Here is a 16,155-nt window from a genome sequence, read left to right as displayed (position 1 = left end):
CAGAAAACCTCCATCGTAAACCCAGAAAAGAAAGATGCAGAAGAAGGCAAAGAAATGATGCAGAAAAAGTAGAAGCTTGCTCTCTCTTCTTCACAAGGGTGTTTTTGGCTCCTCCTAAATTATCATCTTCCATAAGGACAGACAAGCCTACTAGGGGACAATTAAAGAAACTCACTCAGAGAGCAAAACAAATGATTTCTGATACCACGAAACCACCATCAGCAGAGAATATGTTTCTTGCTATGCTTGTTGTGATTACTATGAAGGTATACTGTCGATCAGCAACCTCATTTTGGGCCTATATTCTCCATCCTCCACTTCTTCATCCCACAGGTTGGAGAGATAATGTGAATATTCTGGATACGACTAATAATACTGAGTTGTTAAAGGGACATGCTGAATTTTCCTCCATTTCGGTCTTCCCTGTAATTAAGTATGAGGGGTGTCAGATTCTGCTCCCATTTTTGTTACTTTAAAGGACCCCCCCCCCCCGTGGTTTGTCTTCCCATTAGTTTTAGAACTTTTCTTTCTGGTAATCCAGATAAATAAGTTCCAGATACAAATCCCCCGCATCTTAGAAGGTTAATGTGGGAGCTTCTGATAATGGTTTTGGGATATCATAATGATAATGAAACTTTTATACAGCCAAAAGAATATGCCGTTGAAGGAATGTCTACAGGAATATTGGGGTAATGATAAAATGTGGGCATCAAGATGGAGGTCCAGGATGGCTTAAATGTGGGTTTAGTTTTTGGGCTTCAGTACATGAATTATGGAATCCTCAAGAAAAAATTATGATTATTCTATAGTTACACCATTTCATAATTATAGAAAATATTTAACTAATCAGTTAATGTTTTATTATGGATATAGGCCTGATACATTTATAAATGTCTCTATTAATAGATGGTGTACTCCAGGATGGGTAGAACCTATTTTTATTAGTCATTCTTATTCACAAAATATCCCTTTTTTATTCATTAATTTTTTAAATTATATATTTTTATTTTCTATATTCTTTGTTTACATTTCAAATGATTTCCCCTTTCCCAGTTCCTCCCTTCCCATATGTCTCATAAATCTTCTTCTCTCCACCCATTCTCCAATCACCTCTCTCCTTTTTCTCTGTCCTGGTACTCCCCTCCAATGCTAGATCAAGCCTTTCCAGGATCAGGACCCTCACCTTACTTCTTCATGGGAGTCATTTGTTATGCTAATTGTGCCTTGGGTATTCAGAGCTTCTACACTAATTAATACCCACTTTTCAGAGATTGCATTCCATGTGTATTCTTTTGTGATTGGGTTACCTCACTTAGGATGATATTTTCCAGATCACCATTTGCCTAAAAATTTAATGAATTCATTGTTTTTAATTGCTGAGTAGTATTCCATTGTGTAAATACACCACATTTTCTGTATCCATTCCTCCTTTGAGGGACATCTGGGTTCTTTCCAGCTTCTGGCTATTATAAATAAGGCTGCTATGAACATAATGGAGCATGCATCTTTATTGCATGCAGGGGAATCCTTTGGGTATATGCCCAGTAGTGGTATAGCAGGGTCCTCTGGAAGTGACATGTCCAGTTTTCTGAGGAACCGCCAGACTGATTTCCATAGTGGTTGTACCATCTTACCACCCCACCAGCAGTGGAGGAGTTTTCCTCTTTCTCCACATCCTCGCCAACACCTGCTGTCTTCTGAGTTTTTGACCTTAGCCATTCTGACTGGTGTGAGGTGAAATTTCAGGGTTGTTTTGGTTTGCATTTCCCTAATGACTAATGATGATGAGTATTTCTTAAGGTGCTTCTCGGCCATCCGAAATTCTTCAGGTGAAAATTCTTTGTTTATATCTGTACCCCATTTTTTAAATAGGGTTATTTGGTTCCCTGGGGTCTAACTTCTTGAGTTCTTTGTATATGTTGGATATTAGCCCTCTATCAGATGTAGGGTTGGTGAAGATTTTTTTCCCAATTTATTGGTTGCCATTTTGTCCTTTTGACAGTGTCCTTTGCCTTACAGAAACTGTAATTTTATGAGGTCCCATTTGTCAATTCTTGATCTTAGAACATAAGCTTTTGGAGTTCTGTTCATGAACTTTTCCCTTGTGCCCATGTCCTCAAGGGTTTTCCCCAGTTTCTTTTCTATTAGTTTCAGTGTTTCTGGTTTGACGTGGAGGTCCTTGATCCACTTGGCATTGTGTTAAGTACAAGGAGATAAGAATGGATCAATTCACATTCTTCTGCATGCTGACCTCCAATTGATCCAGCACCATTTGTTGAACAAACTATCTTTTTTCCACTGGATGTTTTCGGCTCCTTTGTCGAAGATCAACTGACTATAGGTGTGTGGATTCATTTCTGCTTCTTCAATTCTATTCCATTGGTCCACTTGCCTGCCACTGTGCCAATATCTTGCAGTTTTTAACACTATTGCTCTGTAGGATTGCTTGAGGTCTGGGATACTGATTTCCCCAGAAGATCTTTTATTGTTGAGAATAGTTTTAACTATCCTGGGTGTTTTGTTATTCCAGATGAATTTGAGAATTGCTTTTTCTAACTCTGTGAAGAACTGAGTTGGGATTTTGATGGGGATTGCTTTGAATCTGTATATAGCTTTTGGCAAGATGGCCATTTTAACTATATTAATCCTGCCGATCCATGAGCATGGAAAATTTTTTCCATTTTCTGAGGTTTTCTTCGATTTACTTCTTCAGAGACCTGAAGTTCTTGTTGTATAGATAGATCTTTCACTTGTTTGGTTAGGGTCACACCAAGATACTTTATATTGTTTGTGGCTATTGTGAAGGGTGCCTTTCCCCTTACTTCTTTCTCAGCCTGCTTATCCTTTGAGTATAGGAAGGCTACTGATTTGCTTGAATTGACTTTATAATCTGCCACTTTGCTGAAGTTGTTTATGAGCTGTAGGAGTTCTCTAGTGGAGTTTTTTGGGTCACTTAGGTAGACGGTCATATCATCTGCAAATAATGATAGTTTGACTTCTTCCTTTCCAATTTGTATCCCTTTGACCTCCTTATGTTGTCTAATTGCTTGAGCTAGTACCTCAAGTACAATATTGAAAAGATAAGGAGAAAGGGGGCAGCCCTGTCTAGTCCCTGCTTTTAGTGGGATTGCTTCAAGTTTCTCTCCATTTAGTTTGATGCTGGCTACCAGTTTGCTGTATATTGCTTTTACTGTGTTTAGTTATGGGCCTTGAATTCCTGTTCTTTCCAAGCATCAAAGGATGCTGAATTTTGTCAAATGCTTTTTCAGCATCCAATGAAATGATCATGTGGTTTTTTTTTCTTTGAGTTTGTTTATGTAGTGTATTGCATTGATGGATTTCCGTATATTGAACCAACCCTGCATCCCTGGGATAAAGCCTACTTAATCATGGTGGATGATTGTTTTGATGTGTTCTTGGATTCGGTTGGCAAGAATTTTATTGAGTATTTGTGCATCGATGTTCATAAGGGAAATTGGTCTGAAGTTCTCTTTCTTTGTTGGATCTTTGTGTGGTTTTGGTATCAGCGTAATTGTGGCTGTGTAGAAGGAATTGGGTACTGTTCCTTCTGTTTCTATTTTGTGGAATAGTTTGAAGAGTATTGGTGTTAGGTCTTCTTTGAAGGTCTGATAGAATTCTGCACTGAAACCATCTGGTCCTATGCTTTTTTTGGTTGGAAGACTTTCTATGAACCCCTCTATTTCTTTAGGGGTTATGGTACTGTTTAGATGATCTATTTGGTCCTTATTTAATTTTGGTATTTGGTATCTGTCAAGGAAATTGTCCATTTCCTCCAGATTCTCCAGTTGTGTTGAGTATAGGCTTTTGTAGAAGGATCTGATGATTTTTTGGATTTCCTCTGTTTCTGTTGTTATATCTCCCTTTTCATTTCTAATTTTGTTAATTTGGATACTTTCTCTGTGCCCGTTGGTCAGTCTGGGTAAGGGTTTATCTATCTTGTTGATTTTCTCAAAGAACCAGTTCCTGGATTCGTTGATTCTTTGTATGGTTCTCTTTGTTTCCACTTGATTGATTTCAGCCATGAGTTTGATGATTTCCTGTCTTCTACTCCTCCTTGGGGAATTGACTTCTTTTTGTTCCAGGGCTTTCAGGTGTGTCATTAAGCTGCTAGTGTATGTTCTCTCCATTTTCTTTTTGGAGGCACTCAGGGCTATGAGTTTTCCTCTTAGCACTGCTTTCATTGTGTCCCAAAAATTTGGGTATGTTGTGCCTTCATTTTCATTAAATTCTAAAAAGTCTCTGATTTCTTTCTTTCTTTCTTCTTTAGCCAAGGTGTCATTGAGTAGAGTATTGTTCAGCCTCCGTGTGTATGTGGGCTTTCTGTTGTTTTTGTTGCTATTGAAAACCACTCTTACACCATAGTGATCTGATAGGAGGCATGGGATTAGTTCGATCTTCTCATATTTGTTGAGGTCTGTCTTGTGACCAATTATATGGTTGATTTTGGAGAAGGTACCATGAGTTGCTGAGAAAAAGATATATTCTTTTGCTTTAGGGTGAAATCTTCTATAAATATCAGTTAAATCCAATTGGTCCAAAGCTTCAATTAGTTTTACTGTATCCCTGTTTAGTTTCTTTTTTCCTGATCGGTCCATTGAGGAGAGTGGAGTGTTGAAGTCCCCCACAATTATTGTGTTAGGTGAAATGTGTGCTTTGAGCTTTAGTAAAGTTTCTTTTACGAATGAGGGTGCCCTTGCACTTGGCGCATAGATGTTCAGAATTGAAAGTTCTTCTTGGTGGATTTTTCCTTTGACTAGCAGGAAGTGTCCCTCAGTGTCTCTTTTGATGACTTTAGGTTGAAAATCAATTTTATCTGATATTAGAATGGCTACTCCGGCTCGTTTCCCAAGACCATTGGCTTGTAAAATTGTCTTCCAGCCTTTTACTCTTAGGTAGTTTTTGTCTTTGATATTTAGGTGTGTCTCCTGTATGCAGCAAAATGTCGGGTCCTGTTTCCTTATCCAGTCTGTTAGTCTATGTCTTTTTATTGGGGAATTGAATCCATTGCTGTTAAGAGATATTAAGGAATAGTGATTATTTCTTCCTGTCATTTTTGATGTTATTTTTATATTTGAGTGGTTATCTTCTTTTGGGTTTGATGAAGGAAGGTTACTATCTTGCTTATTCCAGGATGTAGTTTCCCTCCTTGTATTGGAGTTTTCCTCCTATTATTCTGTGCAGAGCTTGGTTTGTGGAAAAATATTGTGTAAATTTGGTTTTGTCATGGAATGTCTTGGTTTCTCCATCTATTGTGATTGAAAGTTTTGCTGGGTATAGTAGTTTTGGCTGGCTTTTTTGTTCTCTTAGAGTCTGCATGAAATCTGCCCAGGATCTTCTAGCTTTCATGGTCTGTGGTGAGAAGTCTGGTGTGATTCTGATAGGTCTTACTTTATATATTACTTGCCCCTTTTCTCTTACTGCCTTTAATATTCTTTCTTTGTTTAGTGCATTTGGGGTTTTAATTATTATGTGGCGAGAGGTATTTCTGCTCAGGTCCAGTCTGTTTGGAGTTCTGTAGGCTTCTTGTATATTCCTAGGCATCTCTCTCGTTAAGTTGGGAAAGTTTTCTTCCATAATTTTGTTGACGATATTTTCTAGCCCTTTCAGTTGTAAATCTTCACTCTCATCTATACCTATAATCCTTAGGTTTGGTCTTCTCATTGTATCCTAGATTTCCTGGATGTTCTGGGATACAAGCTTTTTTCATTTTGCATTTTCTTTAACTGTTGAGTCAATGGTTTCTATGGTATCTTCGGCATCTGAGATTCTTTCTTCCATCTCTTGTATTCTGTTGTTTATATTTGCATCTATGGCCCCTGATTTCTTCTCAAGGTTTTCCATCTCCAAAGTTTTCTCCCTTTGTGATTTCTTAGTTGTTTCTACTTCTGTTTTTAGATCCAGGATGGTTTTGCTCAGTTCCATCATTTGTTTGTTTGTGTTTTCCTGTAATTCTTTAAGAGATTTTTGTGTTTCCTCTTTCATGAATTCTGCCTCTTGACTCAAGTTCTCCTGCATTTCTTTAAGTTTTTTTTTTTTTTTTTTTGCGTTTCTTCTTTATTGGCTTCTATCTCTTGAGCCTTATTCTCCTGCATTTCTTTAAGTGATTTTTGTGTTTCCATTATGCGGGTTTCTAGCTTATTCATGTTCCCCTGTATTTCTTTAAGGGATTCATTTATGTCCTTTTTGTGTTCTTCTAGCAGCATTATGACCAGTGATTTTAAATCCAAATCATGTTTCTCTGGTGTGTTGGCATAACCAGGACTTGCTGATGTTGGAAAGTTTGGTTCAGATGCTGCCATATTGCCTAGATTTCTGTTAGTAGCATTCCTGTGTTTGCCCTTTGCCATCTTGTCTTCTGGAGTTAGTTGGTCTTGTCTCTGGCTGGTGTTTGAACCTCCTGAGGGGCTCTGGGCCTATTTCTGCAACACTGGATGGCTGGGTTTCCCCTGTTGTAGATTGCTGATGTGCTGTCTTCCTCTTGGGTGCCCTTGCAGCTCTAGTGTTCTTTGCCCCAGATTGTGTCTGTGAACCAGATGGTGCCCGCTTGCTCCTTCAGGGAGTGCTGAAGGGTGTATGCTGCCAGGACCTTTTCTGCATGCTGATCACTCTGCTGAGCAGTCGATCTCCCAAATGGGTTGGTGCACATAAGGCTAGCCTAGCTGCTCAGGCCCTGAGTCTAGGCAAAAGCCTGGGAGGCCAAGGTCAAAGCAAAGTTCCTCTCTGGCTATGACTGTTAATTGGGTCTGTCAGGTGGCCAGGATGGCGTGCGTGCGCGCACTCCCTGAAAGTGCCAGGAGAGTCTGCTGGACTAACAACCTCCTGGCCGGGTTGACACACAGATGGCCCACCGAGCAGCCCAGTTCTTGGTGTCAGTCCAGGGCCTGTTGGGGCCTAGATCCCCACTATATTAGCCTCGGGCTATGCCTGTTATTTGCCTTTGCCTGCTAGAGCTCTCTGGAGTCCTGTAGGCAAAATGGGGGTGCGCAGGGCCGGGGCAAAAAGCCTCCTGACTGGGTTGGCACACTGATGCCCCCCGAACAGCCCAGGGCCTGGGTGTAGGCCAACGCCCGTCGGGCTTAGAACCCGAGATGTTGTCCTTGGGTTATGTTTGCATACCTCAGTCTGTCTGACCTCTCTGGAGTCCGAGAACCAAGATGGAGGCGAGTCTCTCATGACTGGCGGGAGGCACAGTTCTGAAGTGGCTTCTGTGCAGTGAAAGACAACGTAAATCCACCACTGCTTGCAGCCCGGCTGGCCAGTGAGGCCAGTGGTCATGGGCACAGGGCCTGCCTGGAACCTATTACCTTGGTTCCACTGCTGATGGCCATTCAGCTGGACCAGCCACTGCTGCTGCAGCTGCAGCTGCTGCTGCCCCTTTATAAAAGTTTTTTATGTCAAACTGTTTAACTATAATACTTTCTCTGAAAATATACAATATAAATTTTTTCTATATATTTCCTTAACTTTATCAGATGTATTTCAAATACAAATACTCAATTTCAATCAGAAAAGTTTTCTACTTTGTTTTTCACATTATTTAGAAATGCTTTTATGTCTACCATTTTGTCGGTATACTTTTCCTTGAAAATCTTCAATTTTAACACATTTTCTGTATAGTTCAATTTGAACAGATATATTATACATCAGTATATTCAATATTAGAAAATGTTTATATTTCTGTAATCAATTATAATAGAATTACGGTTTAGATCTAGTATTTCTTTGTATAAATTTTTCATGAAAAACTTCAAATTTAACATGATTTTCTATGTATTACTTCAATTTCATCAGAAATATTTCCTTGTAAATCTTCAATTTTATCATAAAATTTTCATAATTGCTCTTTCAATTATTTTAGAATTTTTTATGTCAATCTATTTAACTGTTACTTTCTCTGACCATCTAAACAGACCCATAACCCCTAAAGAAATAGAAGGGGTCATAGATAGGCTTCTGACCAAAAAAAAGCACAGGACCAGATGGTTTCAGTGCAGAATTCTATCAGACATTCAAGGAAGATATTTAAAACAACACTTTTTCTATGTATTTCTAAAATTTTATCAGAAATGTTTTCTATGTAAAATTTCGATTTTATCAGAAACCTTTTCTATTTCCTTTTTCAATTACTTTAGAAATGTTTTAATGTCTAACATTTTATCTGTATAATTTTCCTTGAAAAATCTTCAAATTTAATATAATTTTCTACATATTTCTTAAATTTTATTTGAAATATTTTAATGTAAAACTTCAATTTTCTCAGAAAATATTTCTATTTCATTTTTTGTTTTTTTAGAAATATGTTTTATGTCTACCATTTTATGTGTAAAATTTTCCATGAATATCTTCAATTCTAATATTTTTCTCTGTAGTTCTTCAATTATAACAGAAATATTTTCCATGTAAATCTTCAACTTTTCCAGAAAATATTACTAGTTCCTATCTCAATTATGTAAGAAATATTTTCATGACTTTCGTTTTATCTGTATAATCTTCCTTGTAAATCTTCCAATTTACCATTTTTTCTTATTTACCATAATTCTTCAATTTTGTAAGAAAAATTTTCCAAACACATTTTCACTTACATCAGAAAATGTTTCTAATTCATTTGTCAATTAATTTAGAAATTTTTTTGTCTACCAGTTTATCTCTATAATTTTCCATAAAAATCTTCAATTTTAAAACTTTATTCTACATATTTTTTTCAGTTTTGTGAGAAGTATTTTCCATCAACAACCTCAATTTTATCAGAAAATGTTTCTATTTCATTTTTACTTATATTAGAAATGTGTTTTATGTCTACCATTTTATCTGTATATCTTCAATTTTAGCAAAAATGTTTCTACTTACATTTTCAGTTATATTAGACATATTTGTCTGCGTGCTATTTTGTATGAATAAATTTGCATGAAAATCATCAACATTAATATGTTCTTTAACATATTTCTTCAATTTTAAGATAAATATTTTCCATGTAAATCTCCAGTTTTATCAGAAACTGTTCATAAATCTTCTTTAAATAATTGTAGATGGTTTTTATGTCTACAGTTTCATCTGTATCATTTCCTTGAAAATCTTCAATTTTAACATGTTTTTCTATATATTTCTTCAATTTTATGTTTTATGTTAATCAATTTATCTGTACAATTTTCTATGAATATCTTCAATTTAACATGTTTTTCTATCTCTCTTTTTATGTTAACAATGTTTACTGTTTTATTTTCTCTGAAAATATTCAATATAATGCTTTTTCTATATATTATTTCAATTTCACCAGAAGTATTTTTCTTGTAAATCTTCAATATATCACAAAATATTTCTACTTATTTTTCTAATTAACTTAGCAATGTTATTATGTCTACCATTTTATCTGTATAATTTTCTATGATAATCTTCAATTTTACCACGTTTTCTTATAAATTTCTTCAATTTTTCACAAATATTTTCCATGTAAATCTTCAAGTATATGAGAAAATATCTATAATTCTTCCTTAAATTAATTTAGTAATGTTAATTTATGTCTATCATTATCTATATAACTCCTCCTGTTTACCTTCAACTTTATCATGTTTTTCTATATATTTTATGAATTTTATCAGTAATATTTTCCATGTGAATCTTCAATTTTGTCAAATGTTGCTTATGTTAACCAATTTAACTATTGTACAGAGCCATATTGGGGCAGTCATGCACATGGTTTGAGTTTGACATTGGTCAAGGACAATCCCTGGCTTTGGGCAGAAATCTGCCTTTAGGATATAATAGGGAAGTGGATTAAAGCAGGAATTTTTATCCTAGGGTGGAGCTCAGTGAAGGTTAAGCTCATTTTTCCTCCAGGTCTAGGAATTCCTGAATTAAGCAGGTGACCCACCCAGCTGCTGGAGCAGTCAAGACGAGGACCTCCAAGAGAAGCTAGACAACTTCCACCGAACTCAGCCCAGAGTCTGGGGGAAAGGTTTTGCCCAAACTGTTAAAAGGTCTGGCGCCATTAAAGTTTCCGGCCTTGATCAGTGAAACGTTGTCTTGGGCCTTCTTCTTTTTGCCCCTTCCTCATCCATCCCTCAGCTTCTGTTCCAGCAACCCAGTTCGTAATAGCTGCAGGCAGCTAAGGAATACAACAAACTATATTATTTTCCCTGAAAATATTCTATATAACTCTCTTTTTCTGTATATTTCTATAATTTTGTCACAAATATTTTCCATGTAAATCTTAATTTTATCAGAGAATGTTTATAATTCCTTTTTCAATTAATTTAGAAATGTTTTTTAAGTCAACCAGTTTACCCACACTATTTTCCTTGTTAAACTTCTAACAAATTATTCTATATATTTCTATAATTTCTCAAAAATATTTTTGATGTAAAATTTCAATTTCATCAGAAAATGTTTATAATTCCTTTTTCTATTAACTTAGTAATGTTTTTATGTGTACCACATTATATGTATAATTTTTAATAATCTTCAAATTTAACATGTTTTTATATGTATTACTTCAATTTTATCAGCAATATTTCATTGTAAATCTTTAATTTTATCAAAACATTTTTATACTTCCTCTTTCAATTATTTTAGAATCTTTATGTCAACCTATTTAGCTGTATTATTTCCTTTGAAAATATTCAATATAACAATGTTGTATATATTTCTTAAATTTTATTAGAAATAAATTCCATAAAAATTTCAATTTTATCAGAAAAGTTTTCTACATCTATTTTAAAATTAATTTAGAAATGTTTTAATATCTAACATTTTATCATAATTTTCTTGAAAATCTTCAATTTTAATATAATTTTCTACATATTTCTCATATTTTATAAGAAACTTTTTCCTTGCAAAATTTACATTTTATCAGAAAATATTTCTATTTTACTTTTCAATTATGTTAGAAATGAGTTTCATGTCTACCAGTTATCTGTATAATTTTCCATGAAAATCCTCAATTTTACATGTTTATTATATATTCCTACAATTTTATCAGAAATATTTTCCATATCAATCTTTAATTTCAATCAGAAAAAGTTTCTACTTCTTCTTTCAATTAGTTTAGAAATTTTTTATGTCTACCATTTTATCTGTCTACTTTTCCATGAAAAATTTCAACTTTATCATAATTTTCTATGATTCTTCAATTTGATCAGAAGTATTATCCATTAATATCCTCAATTTTCAGCCATTGTTTCTACTTTTTTAAAATTAATTTAGAAACTATATTATATTCTCTGAGAATACTCAGTATAACATTTTTCTATATATTCCTTTCATTTTATTTGAAATATTTTCCGTATCAATCCTCAATTTGAATCAGAAAATATTTTTACTTTGTTTTTCACAAAATTTAGAAATGTTTTTATGTCTACCATTTTGTCTGTATAATTTTCCATAAAAATTTCAATTTTAACACATTTTCTCGGTAGTTCTTCAATTGGATGAGACATATTATACATCAACATCCTCAATTTTATTAGAAAAGGTTTGTATATCTTTTTCTAATTATAATAGAAATGGTTTTGGTTATCGTATACTTTCTGTATAATTTTTGATGAAAATCTTCAGTTTTGTCAGAAAATGTTTCCATTTCATTTTTAATTAATTTAGAAAATTTTTTAGGGCTACTACTTTATCTGAATAATTTCCCAAGAAAATGTTCAATATTAACATGTTTTCTACATATTTCTTCAATTTTAAGAGAAATATTTTCCAAGTAGATCTCTAATTTTATCAGAAAATGTTTATAATCTTTCAATAATTTTAGGTATTTTCATTATGCCAAATAATTTATCTGTATAATTTTCCATGGAAATCTTCAATTTTCACAGTTTTCTCTATATTTCTTCAAATTGATTAGAAAGATTTTCCATGTAAATCTTCAATTTTATCAGAAAATATTTCTAATTCCTTTATCAATTATGTTAGAAATACTTTCACGCGTACCATATTTTTGAGTAAGATTCCATAAAAGTCTTCAAGCTTAAACCATTTTTGTATATAATTCTATAATTTTATAAGAAATATTTTCCAAACATATTTTCAATTACACCAGAAAATGTTTCTAATTTATTTGTAAATTAATTTAGAAATGTTTTTATGTCTACCATTTTATCTGTATAATTTTCTCTAAAATTCTTCAATTTTAACACTTTATTCTACATATTTCTTTGATTTTATGAGAAGTAATGTTTCCATCAACATAGTCATTTTTATCAGAAAATATTTCTATTTCACTTTTCAATTATATTAGAAATTTGTTCTATGTCTACCATTTTATCTGTAAAATTGTCCATAAAAACATTCAGTTCTAATGATTTTTCTATGTAGTTCTTCAATTTGATGAGAAATATTTTCCATATAAATATTCAGTTTTATTAAAATTTCTTTCTACTTCCTTTTTTGATTATATTAGAAAGATTTTAATGTCTACCATTTTTTGTCTTCTAATAGTGTTTTTTTAATTTGATATATTTTTATTTACATTTCAAATGATTTCCCCTTTTCTGGTCCCCCACTCCCCAAAAGTCGCATAAGCCCCCTTCCCTCCCCTTGTTCTTCCACCCAACCCTTCCCACTTCCCTGTTCTGATTTTGTTCTATACTGCCTCACTGAGTCTTTCCAGAACAAGGGGCCACTCCTCCGTTCTTCTTGTACCTCATTTGATGTGTGGATTATGTTTTGGTATTCCAGTTTTCTAGGTTAATATCCACTTATTAGTGAGTGCATACCATGATTGATCTTTTGAGACTGGGTTACCTCACTTAGTATGATGTTCTCCAGCTCCATCCATTTGCCTAAGAATTTCATGAATTCATTGTTTCTAATGGCTGAATAGTACTGCATTGTGTAGATATACCACATTTTTTGTATCCATTCTTCTGTTGAGGGATACCTGGGTTCATTCCAGCTTCTAGCTATTATAAATAGTGCTGCTATGAACATAGTGGAACATGTATCCTGATTACATGCTGGGGAAATCCTCTGGGTATATGCCCAGGAGTGGTATAGCAGGATCTTCCAGAAGTGAGGTGCCCAGTTTTCTGAGGAACCACCAGACTGATTTCCAGATTGGTTGTACCAATTTGCAATCCCACCAGCAGTGGATGAGTGTTCTTTGTCCTCAAGGGTTTTCCCCAGTTTCTTTTCTTTTAGCTTCAGTGTGTCTGGTTTTATGTGGAGCTCCGTGATCCACTTGGAGTTGAGCTTAGTACAAGTTATTGGTGTTCCTGAACAGAACACCAATAGCTTATGCTCTAAGATCAAAAATTGACAAAAGGGATCTCATAAAATTATAAAATTTCTGTAAGACAAAGGACATCGTCAAAAGGACAAAAAGGCAACTAACAAATTGGGAAAAGATCTTCACCAACCCTACATCAGATAGAGGGCTAATATCCAATATATACAAAGAACTCACGAAGTTAGACCCCAGGGAACCAAATAACCCTATTAAAAAATGGGGTACAGAGTTAAACAAAGAATTCTCACCTGTATGTCTACCATTTTATATGAATACTTTTGCATGAAAATCTTCAACAGTAACATGTTTTTCAACATATTTCTTCAGTTTTAAGAGAAATATTTTCCAAGTAAATCTCTAATTGTATCCGAAACAGTTCATAAATCGCTTCCAATAATTTTGCATATATTATGTAAGCCAATTTATCTGTATAATTTTCCATGGTAAATTTTAATTTTAACATTTTTTCTATATATTTCTTCAAAAATCAGAAATATTTTCCTGTAAATCTTCAATTTTATTAGAAAATGTTTTTACTTCATTGAGAACTATATTAGAAATATTTTTAAGACTACCATTTATATGAATAACTTTCCATGAAAAATTTCAATAATAAAATGTTTTTAACATATATCTTCAATTTTAAGGAAATTTCTACTTTTCTAAGAAAGTGTTAGTAAATCTTCCTTCAATAATTTTAGATATGTTTTATGTCAGCCAATTTATCTCTATAATTTTTTCACTAGAAATTTCAATTTTAACATTTTTTCTATATATTTCTTCAATTTTATCAAAAATAATTTCCATGTAATTCTTCAATTTTATCAGAAAAAGTTTCCACTTCTCTTTTCAATTATGTTAGAAATATTTGATGGCTACTATTTTTTGTGAATAATTTTCCATGAAAATATTCAAGTCTAATATATTTTTCTATATAATTCTTCAATTTTACCCGAAATATTTTTTCAAAAACATTTTCAGTTACATCAAAAATGTTTCTAAATCATTTTTCAATTTATATAGAAATATTTTTATGACTACCAGTTTATCTGTAAAATTTTTGATGAAAATCTTCAATTGTAATATTTGTATGTAGTTCTTCAATTTTATCATAATTAATTTCCATATAAATCTTCAATTTTATCAGAAAATATTTCAAAATCCTTTGTAAATTATATTAGAAATATTTTATGTCTACCATTTTACATGAATTGCATAAAAATCTTCAATATTAATGTGATTTTTCAAAATATTCTTTTCAAATTTAAGGGAAATATTTTGTAGTTAAAGCTCTAATTTTATCAGAAACTGTTCCTAAATCTTCTTTCAATAATTTTAGATCCTTTTTTATGTCAAACCATTTATCTGCAAAATTTTTCATGGAGAAATTTAAATTTTAACACTTTTTCCTGTATATTTCTTCAATGTTACCAGAAATATTTTCACATAAATCTTCAACTTTATCAGAATTTTTACTTCCTTTTTCAACTATATTAGAAATATTTCATGACTACTATTTTATCTGAATAGTTTTTCATTAAAATTTTCAATTTTAACATATTTTTCTATATAATTCTTCAATTTTCCAGAAGTGTTTTCCCTATATATCCTCAATTTCATCAGAAAATATTTCTACTTCTATTTTCAATTAATTTAGGAATGGTTTGTATGTCTACTATTTAATCTGTATAATTGTCCAAGAAAATATTAAATTTTAACCCTTTTTTGTGAACATTTCCTAAATTCTGTCAGAAATATAATCCAAACATTTTTTTATTTTTATCAGAAAATATATCTAATTCCTTTTTCAGTTAATTAGGAATGTTTTATATGTATCATTTTATCTGCATAATTTCCATGATAATCTTCATTTTTAACATGTTTTTCTGTTTATTTCATTGATTTTATCAGACATAATTTCCATCAACATCTTCATTTTTATCATAAAATATTTCTATTTCTTTTCAATTAATTTAGAAATTACTTTAATTTCTAGCATTTTATCTGTATATTTTCATAAAATTCATCAATTTCAAAATGTTTTTCTATATATTTCTTCAATTTTGTTTTTATATCAGCCAATTCATCTCTATTATTTTCTATGAATATTTTTCTATTTGTTTTTCAATTTTTATGTGAACAATATTAACTGTATTATTAACTGTATTATTTTCTCTGAAAATATTCACTATAACAATTTTTCTATATATTTCACCAATTTTATCAGAATTATTTTTCATGTAAATATTTAATTTTATCACAAAATATTTCTACTTAGGTTTTCAACTAATTTATCAATGTTTTTTATCTCTACCATTTTATCTATATAATTTTTCATTAGAAATATCAATTTTAACACATTTTATATTTATTTCCTCAATTTTATCAGAAATAATTTCCACATTATTCTTCAATTTATATCAGAAAAAAATTATATTTCCTCCTTTAATTGTTTTAGAAATGTTTATGTCAAACTATTTAACTGTATAATTTTCTCTGAAAATATACAATATAAAACTTTTTCCAAATATTTCTTCAATTTTTTTCAGAAATGTGTTCTATATCAATCTTCAATTTCATTGAGAAAATTTTTCTACTTCTTTTTATACATAGTTTAGAAATATATTTATGTGTACCATTTTTTCAGTTTAATTATACATGAAAGTCTTCAATTTTATCACGTTTTCTCTGTAGTTCTTCAAATTGAACAGTCATATATGAACATCTTCAACTTTACTAGAAAATGTTTTTATTTCCTTTTTCAATTATAATAGAAATGTTTTTGACGTCTACCATTTATTCTGTATAATTTTCCATGAAAATCATCAATTTTATCAGAAAAAGTTTTTACTTCCTTTTTCAATTAATTTAGAATGTTTTTATGACTACCACTTTATCTGAATTATTTT

The sequence above is a fragment of the Apodemus sylvaticus genome, chromosome X (genome assembly GCF_947179515.1).
Source record: "Apodemus sylvaticus chromosome X, mApoSyl1.1, whole genome shotgun sequence".
Classification (NCBI taxonomy): domain Eukaryota; kingdom Metazoa; phylum Chordata; class Mammalia; order Rodentia; family Muridae; genus Apodemus; species Apodemus sylvaticus.
Note: the sequence above shows the minus strand (reverse complement) of the source record.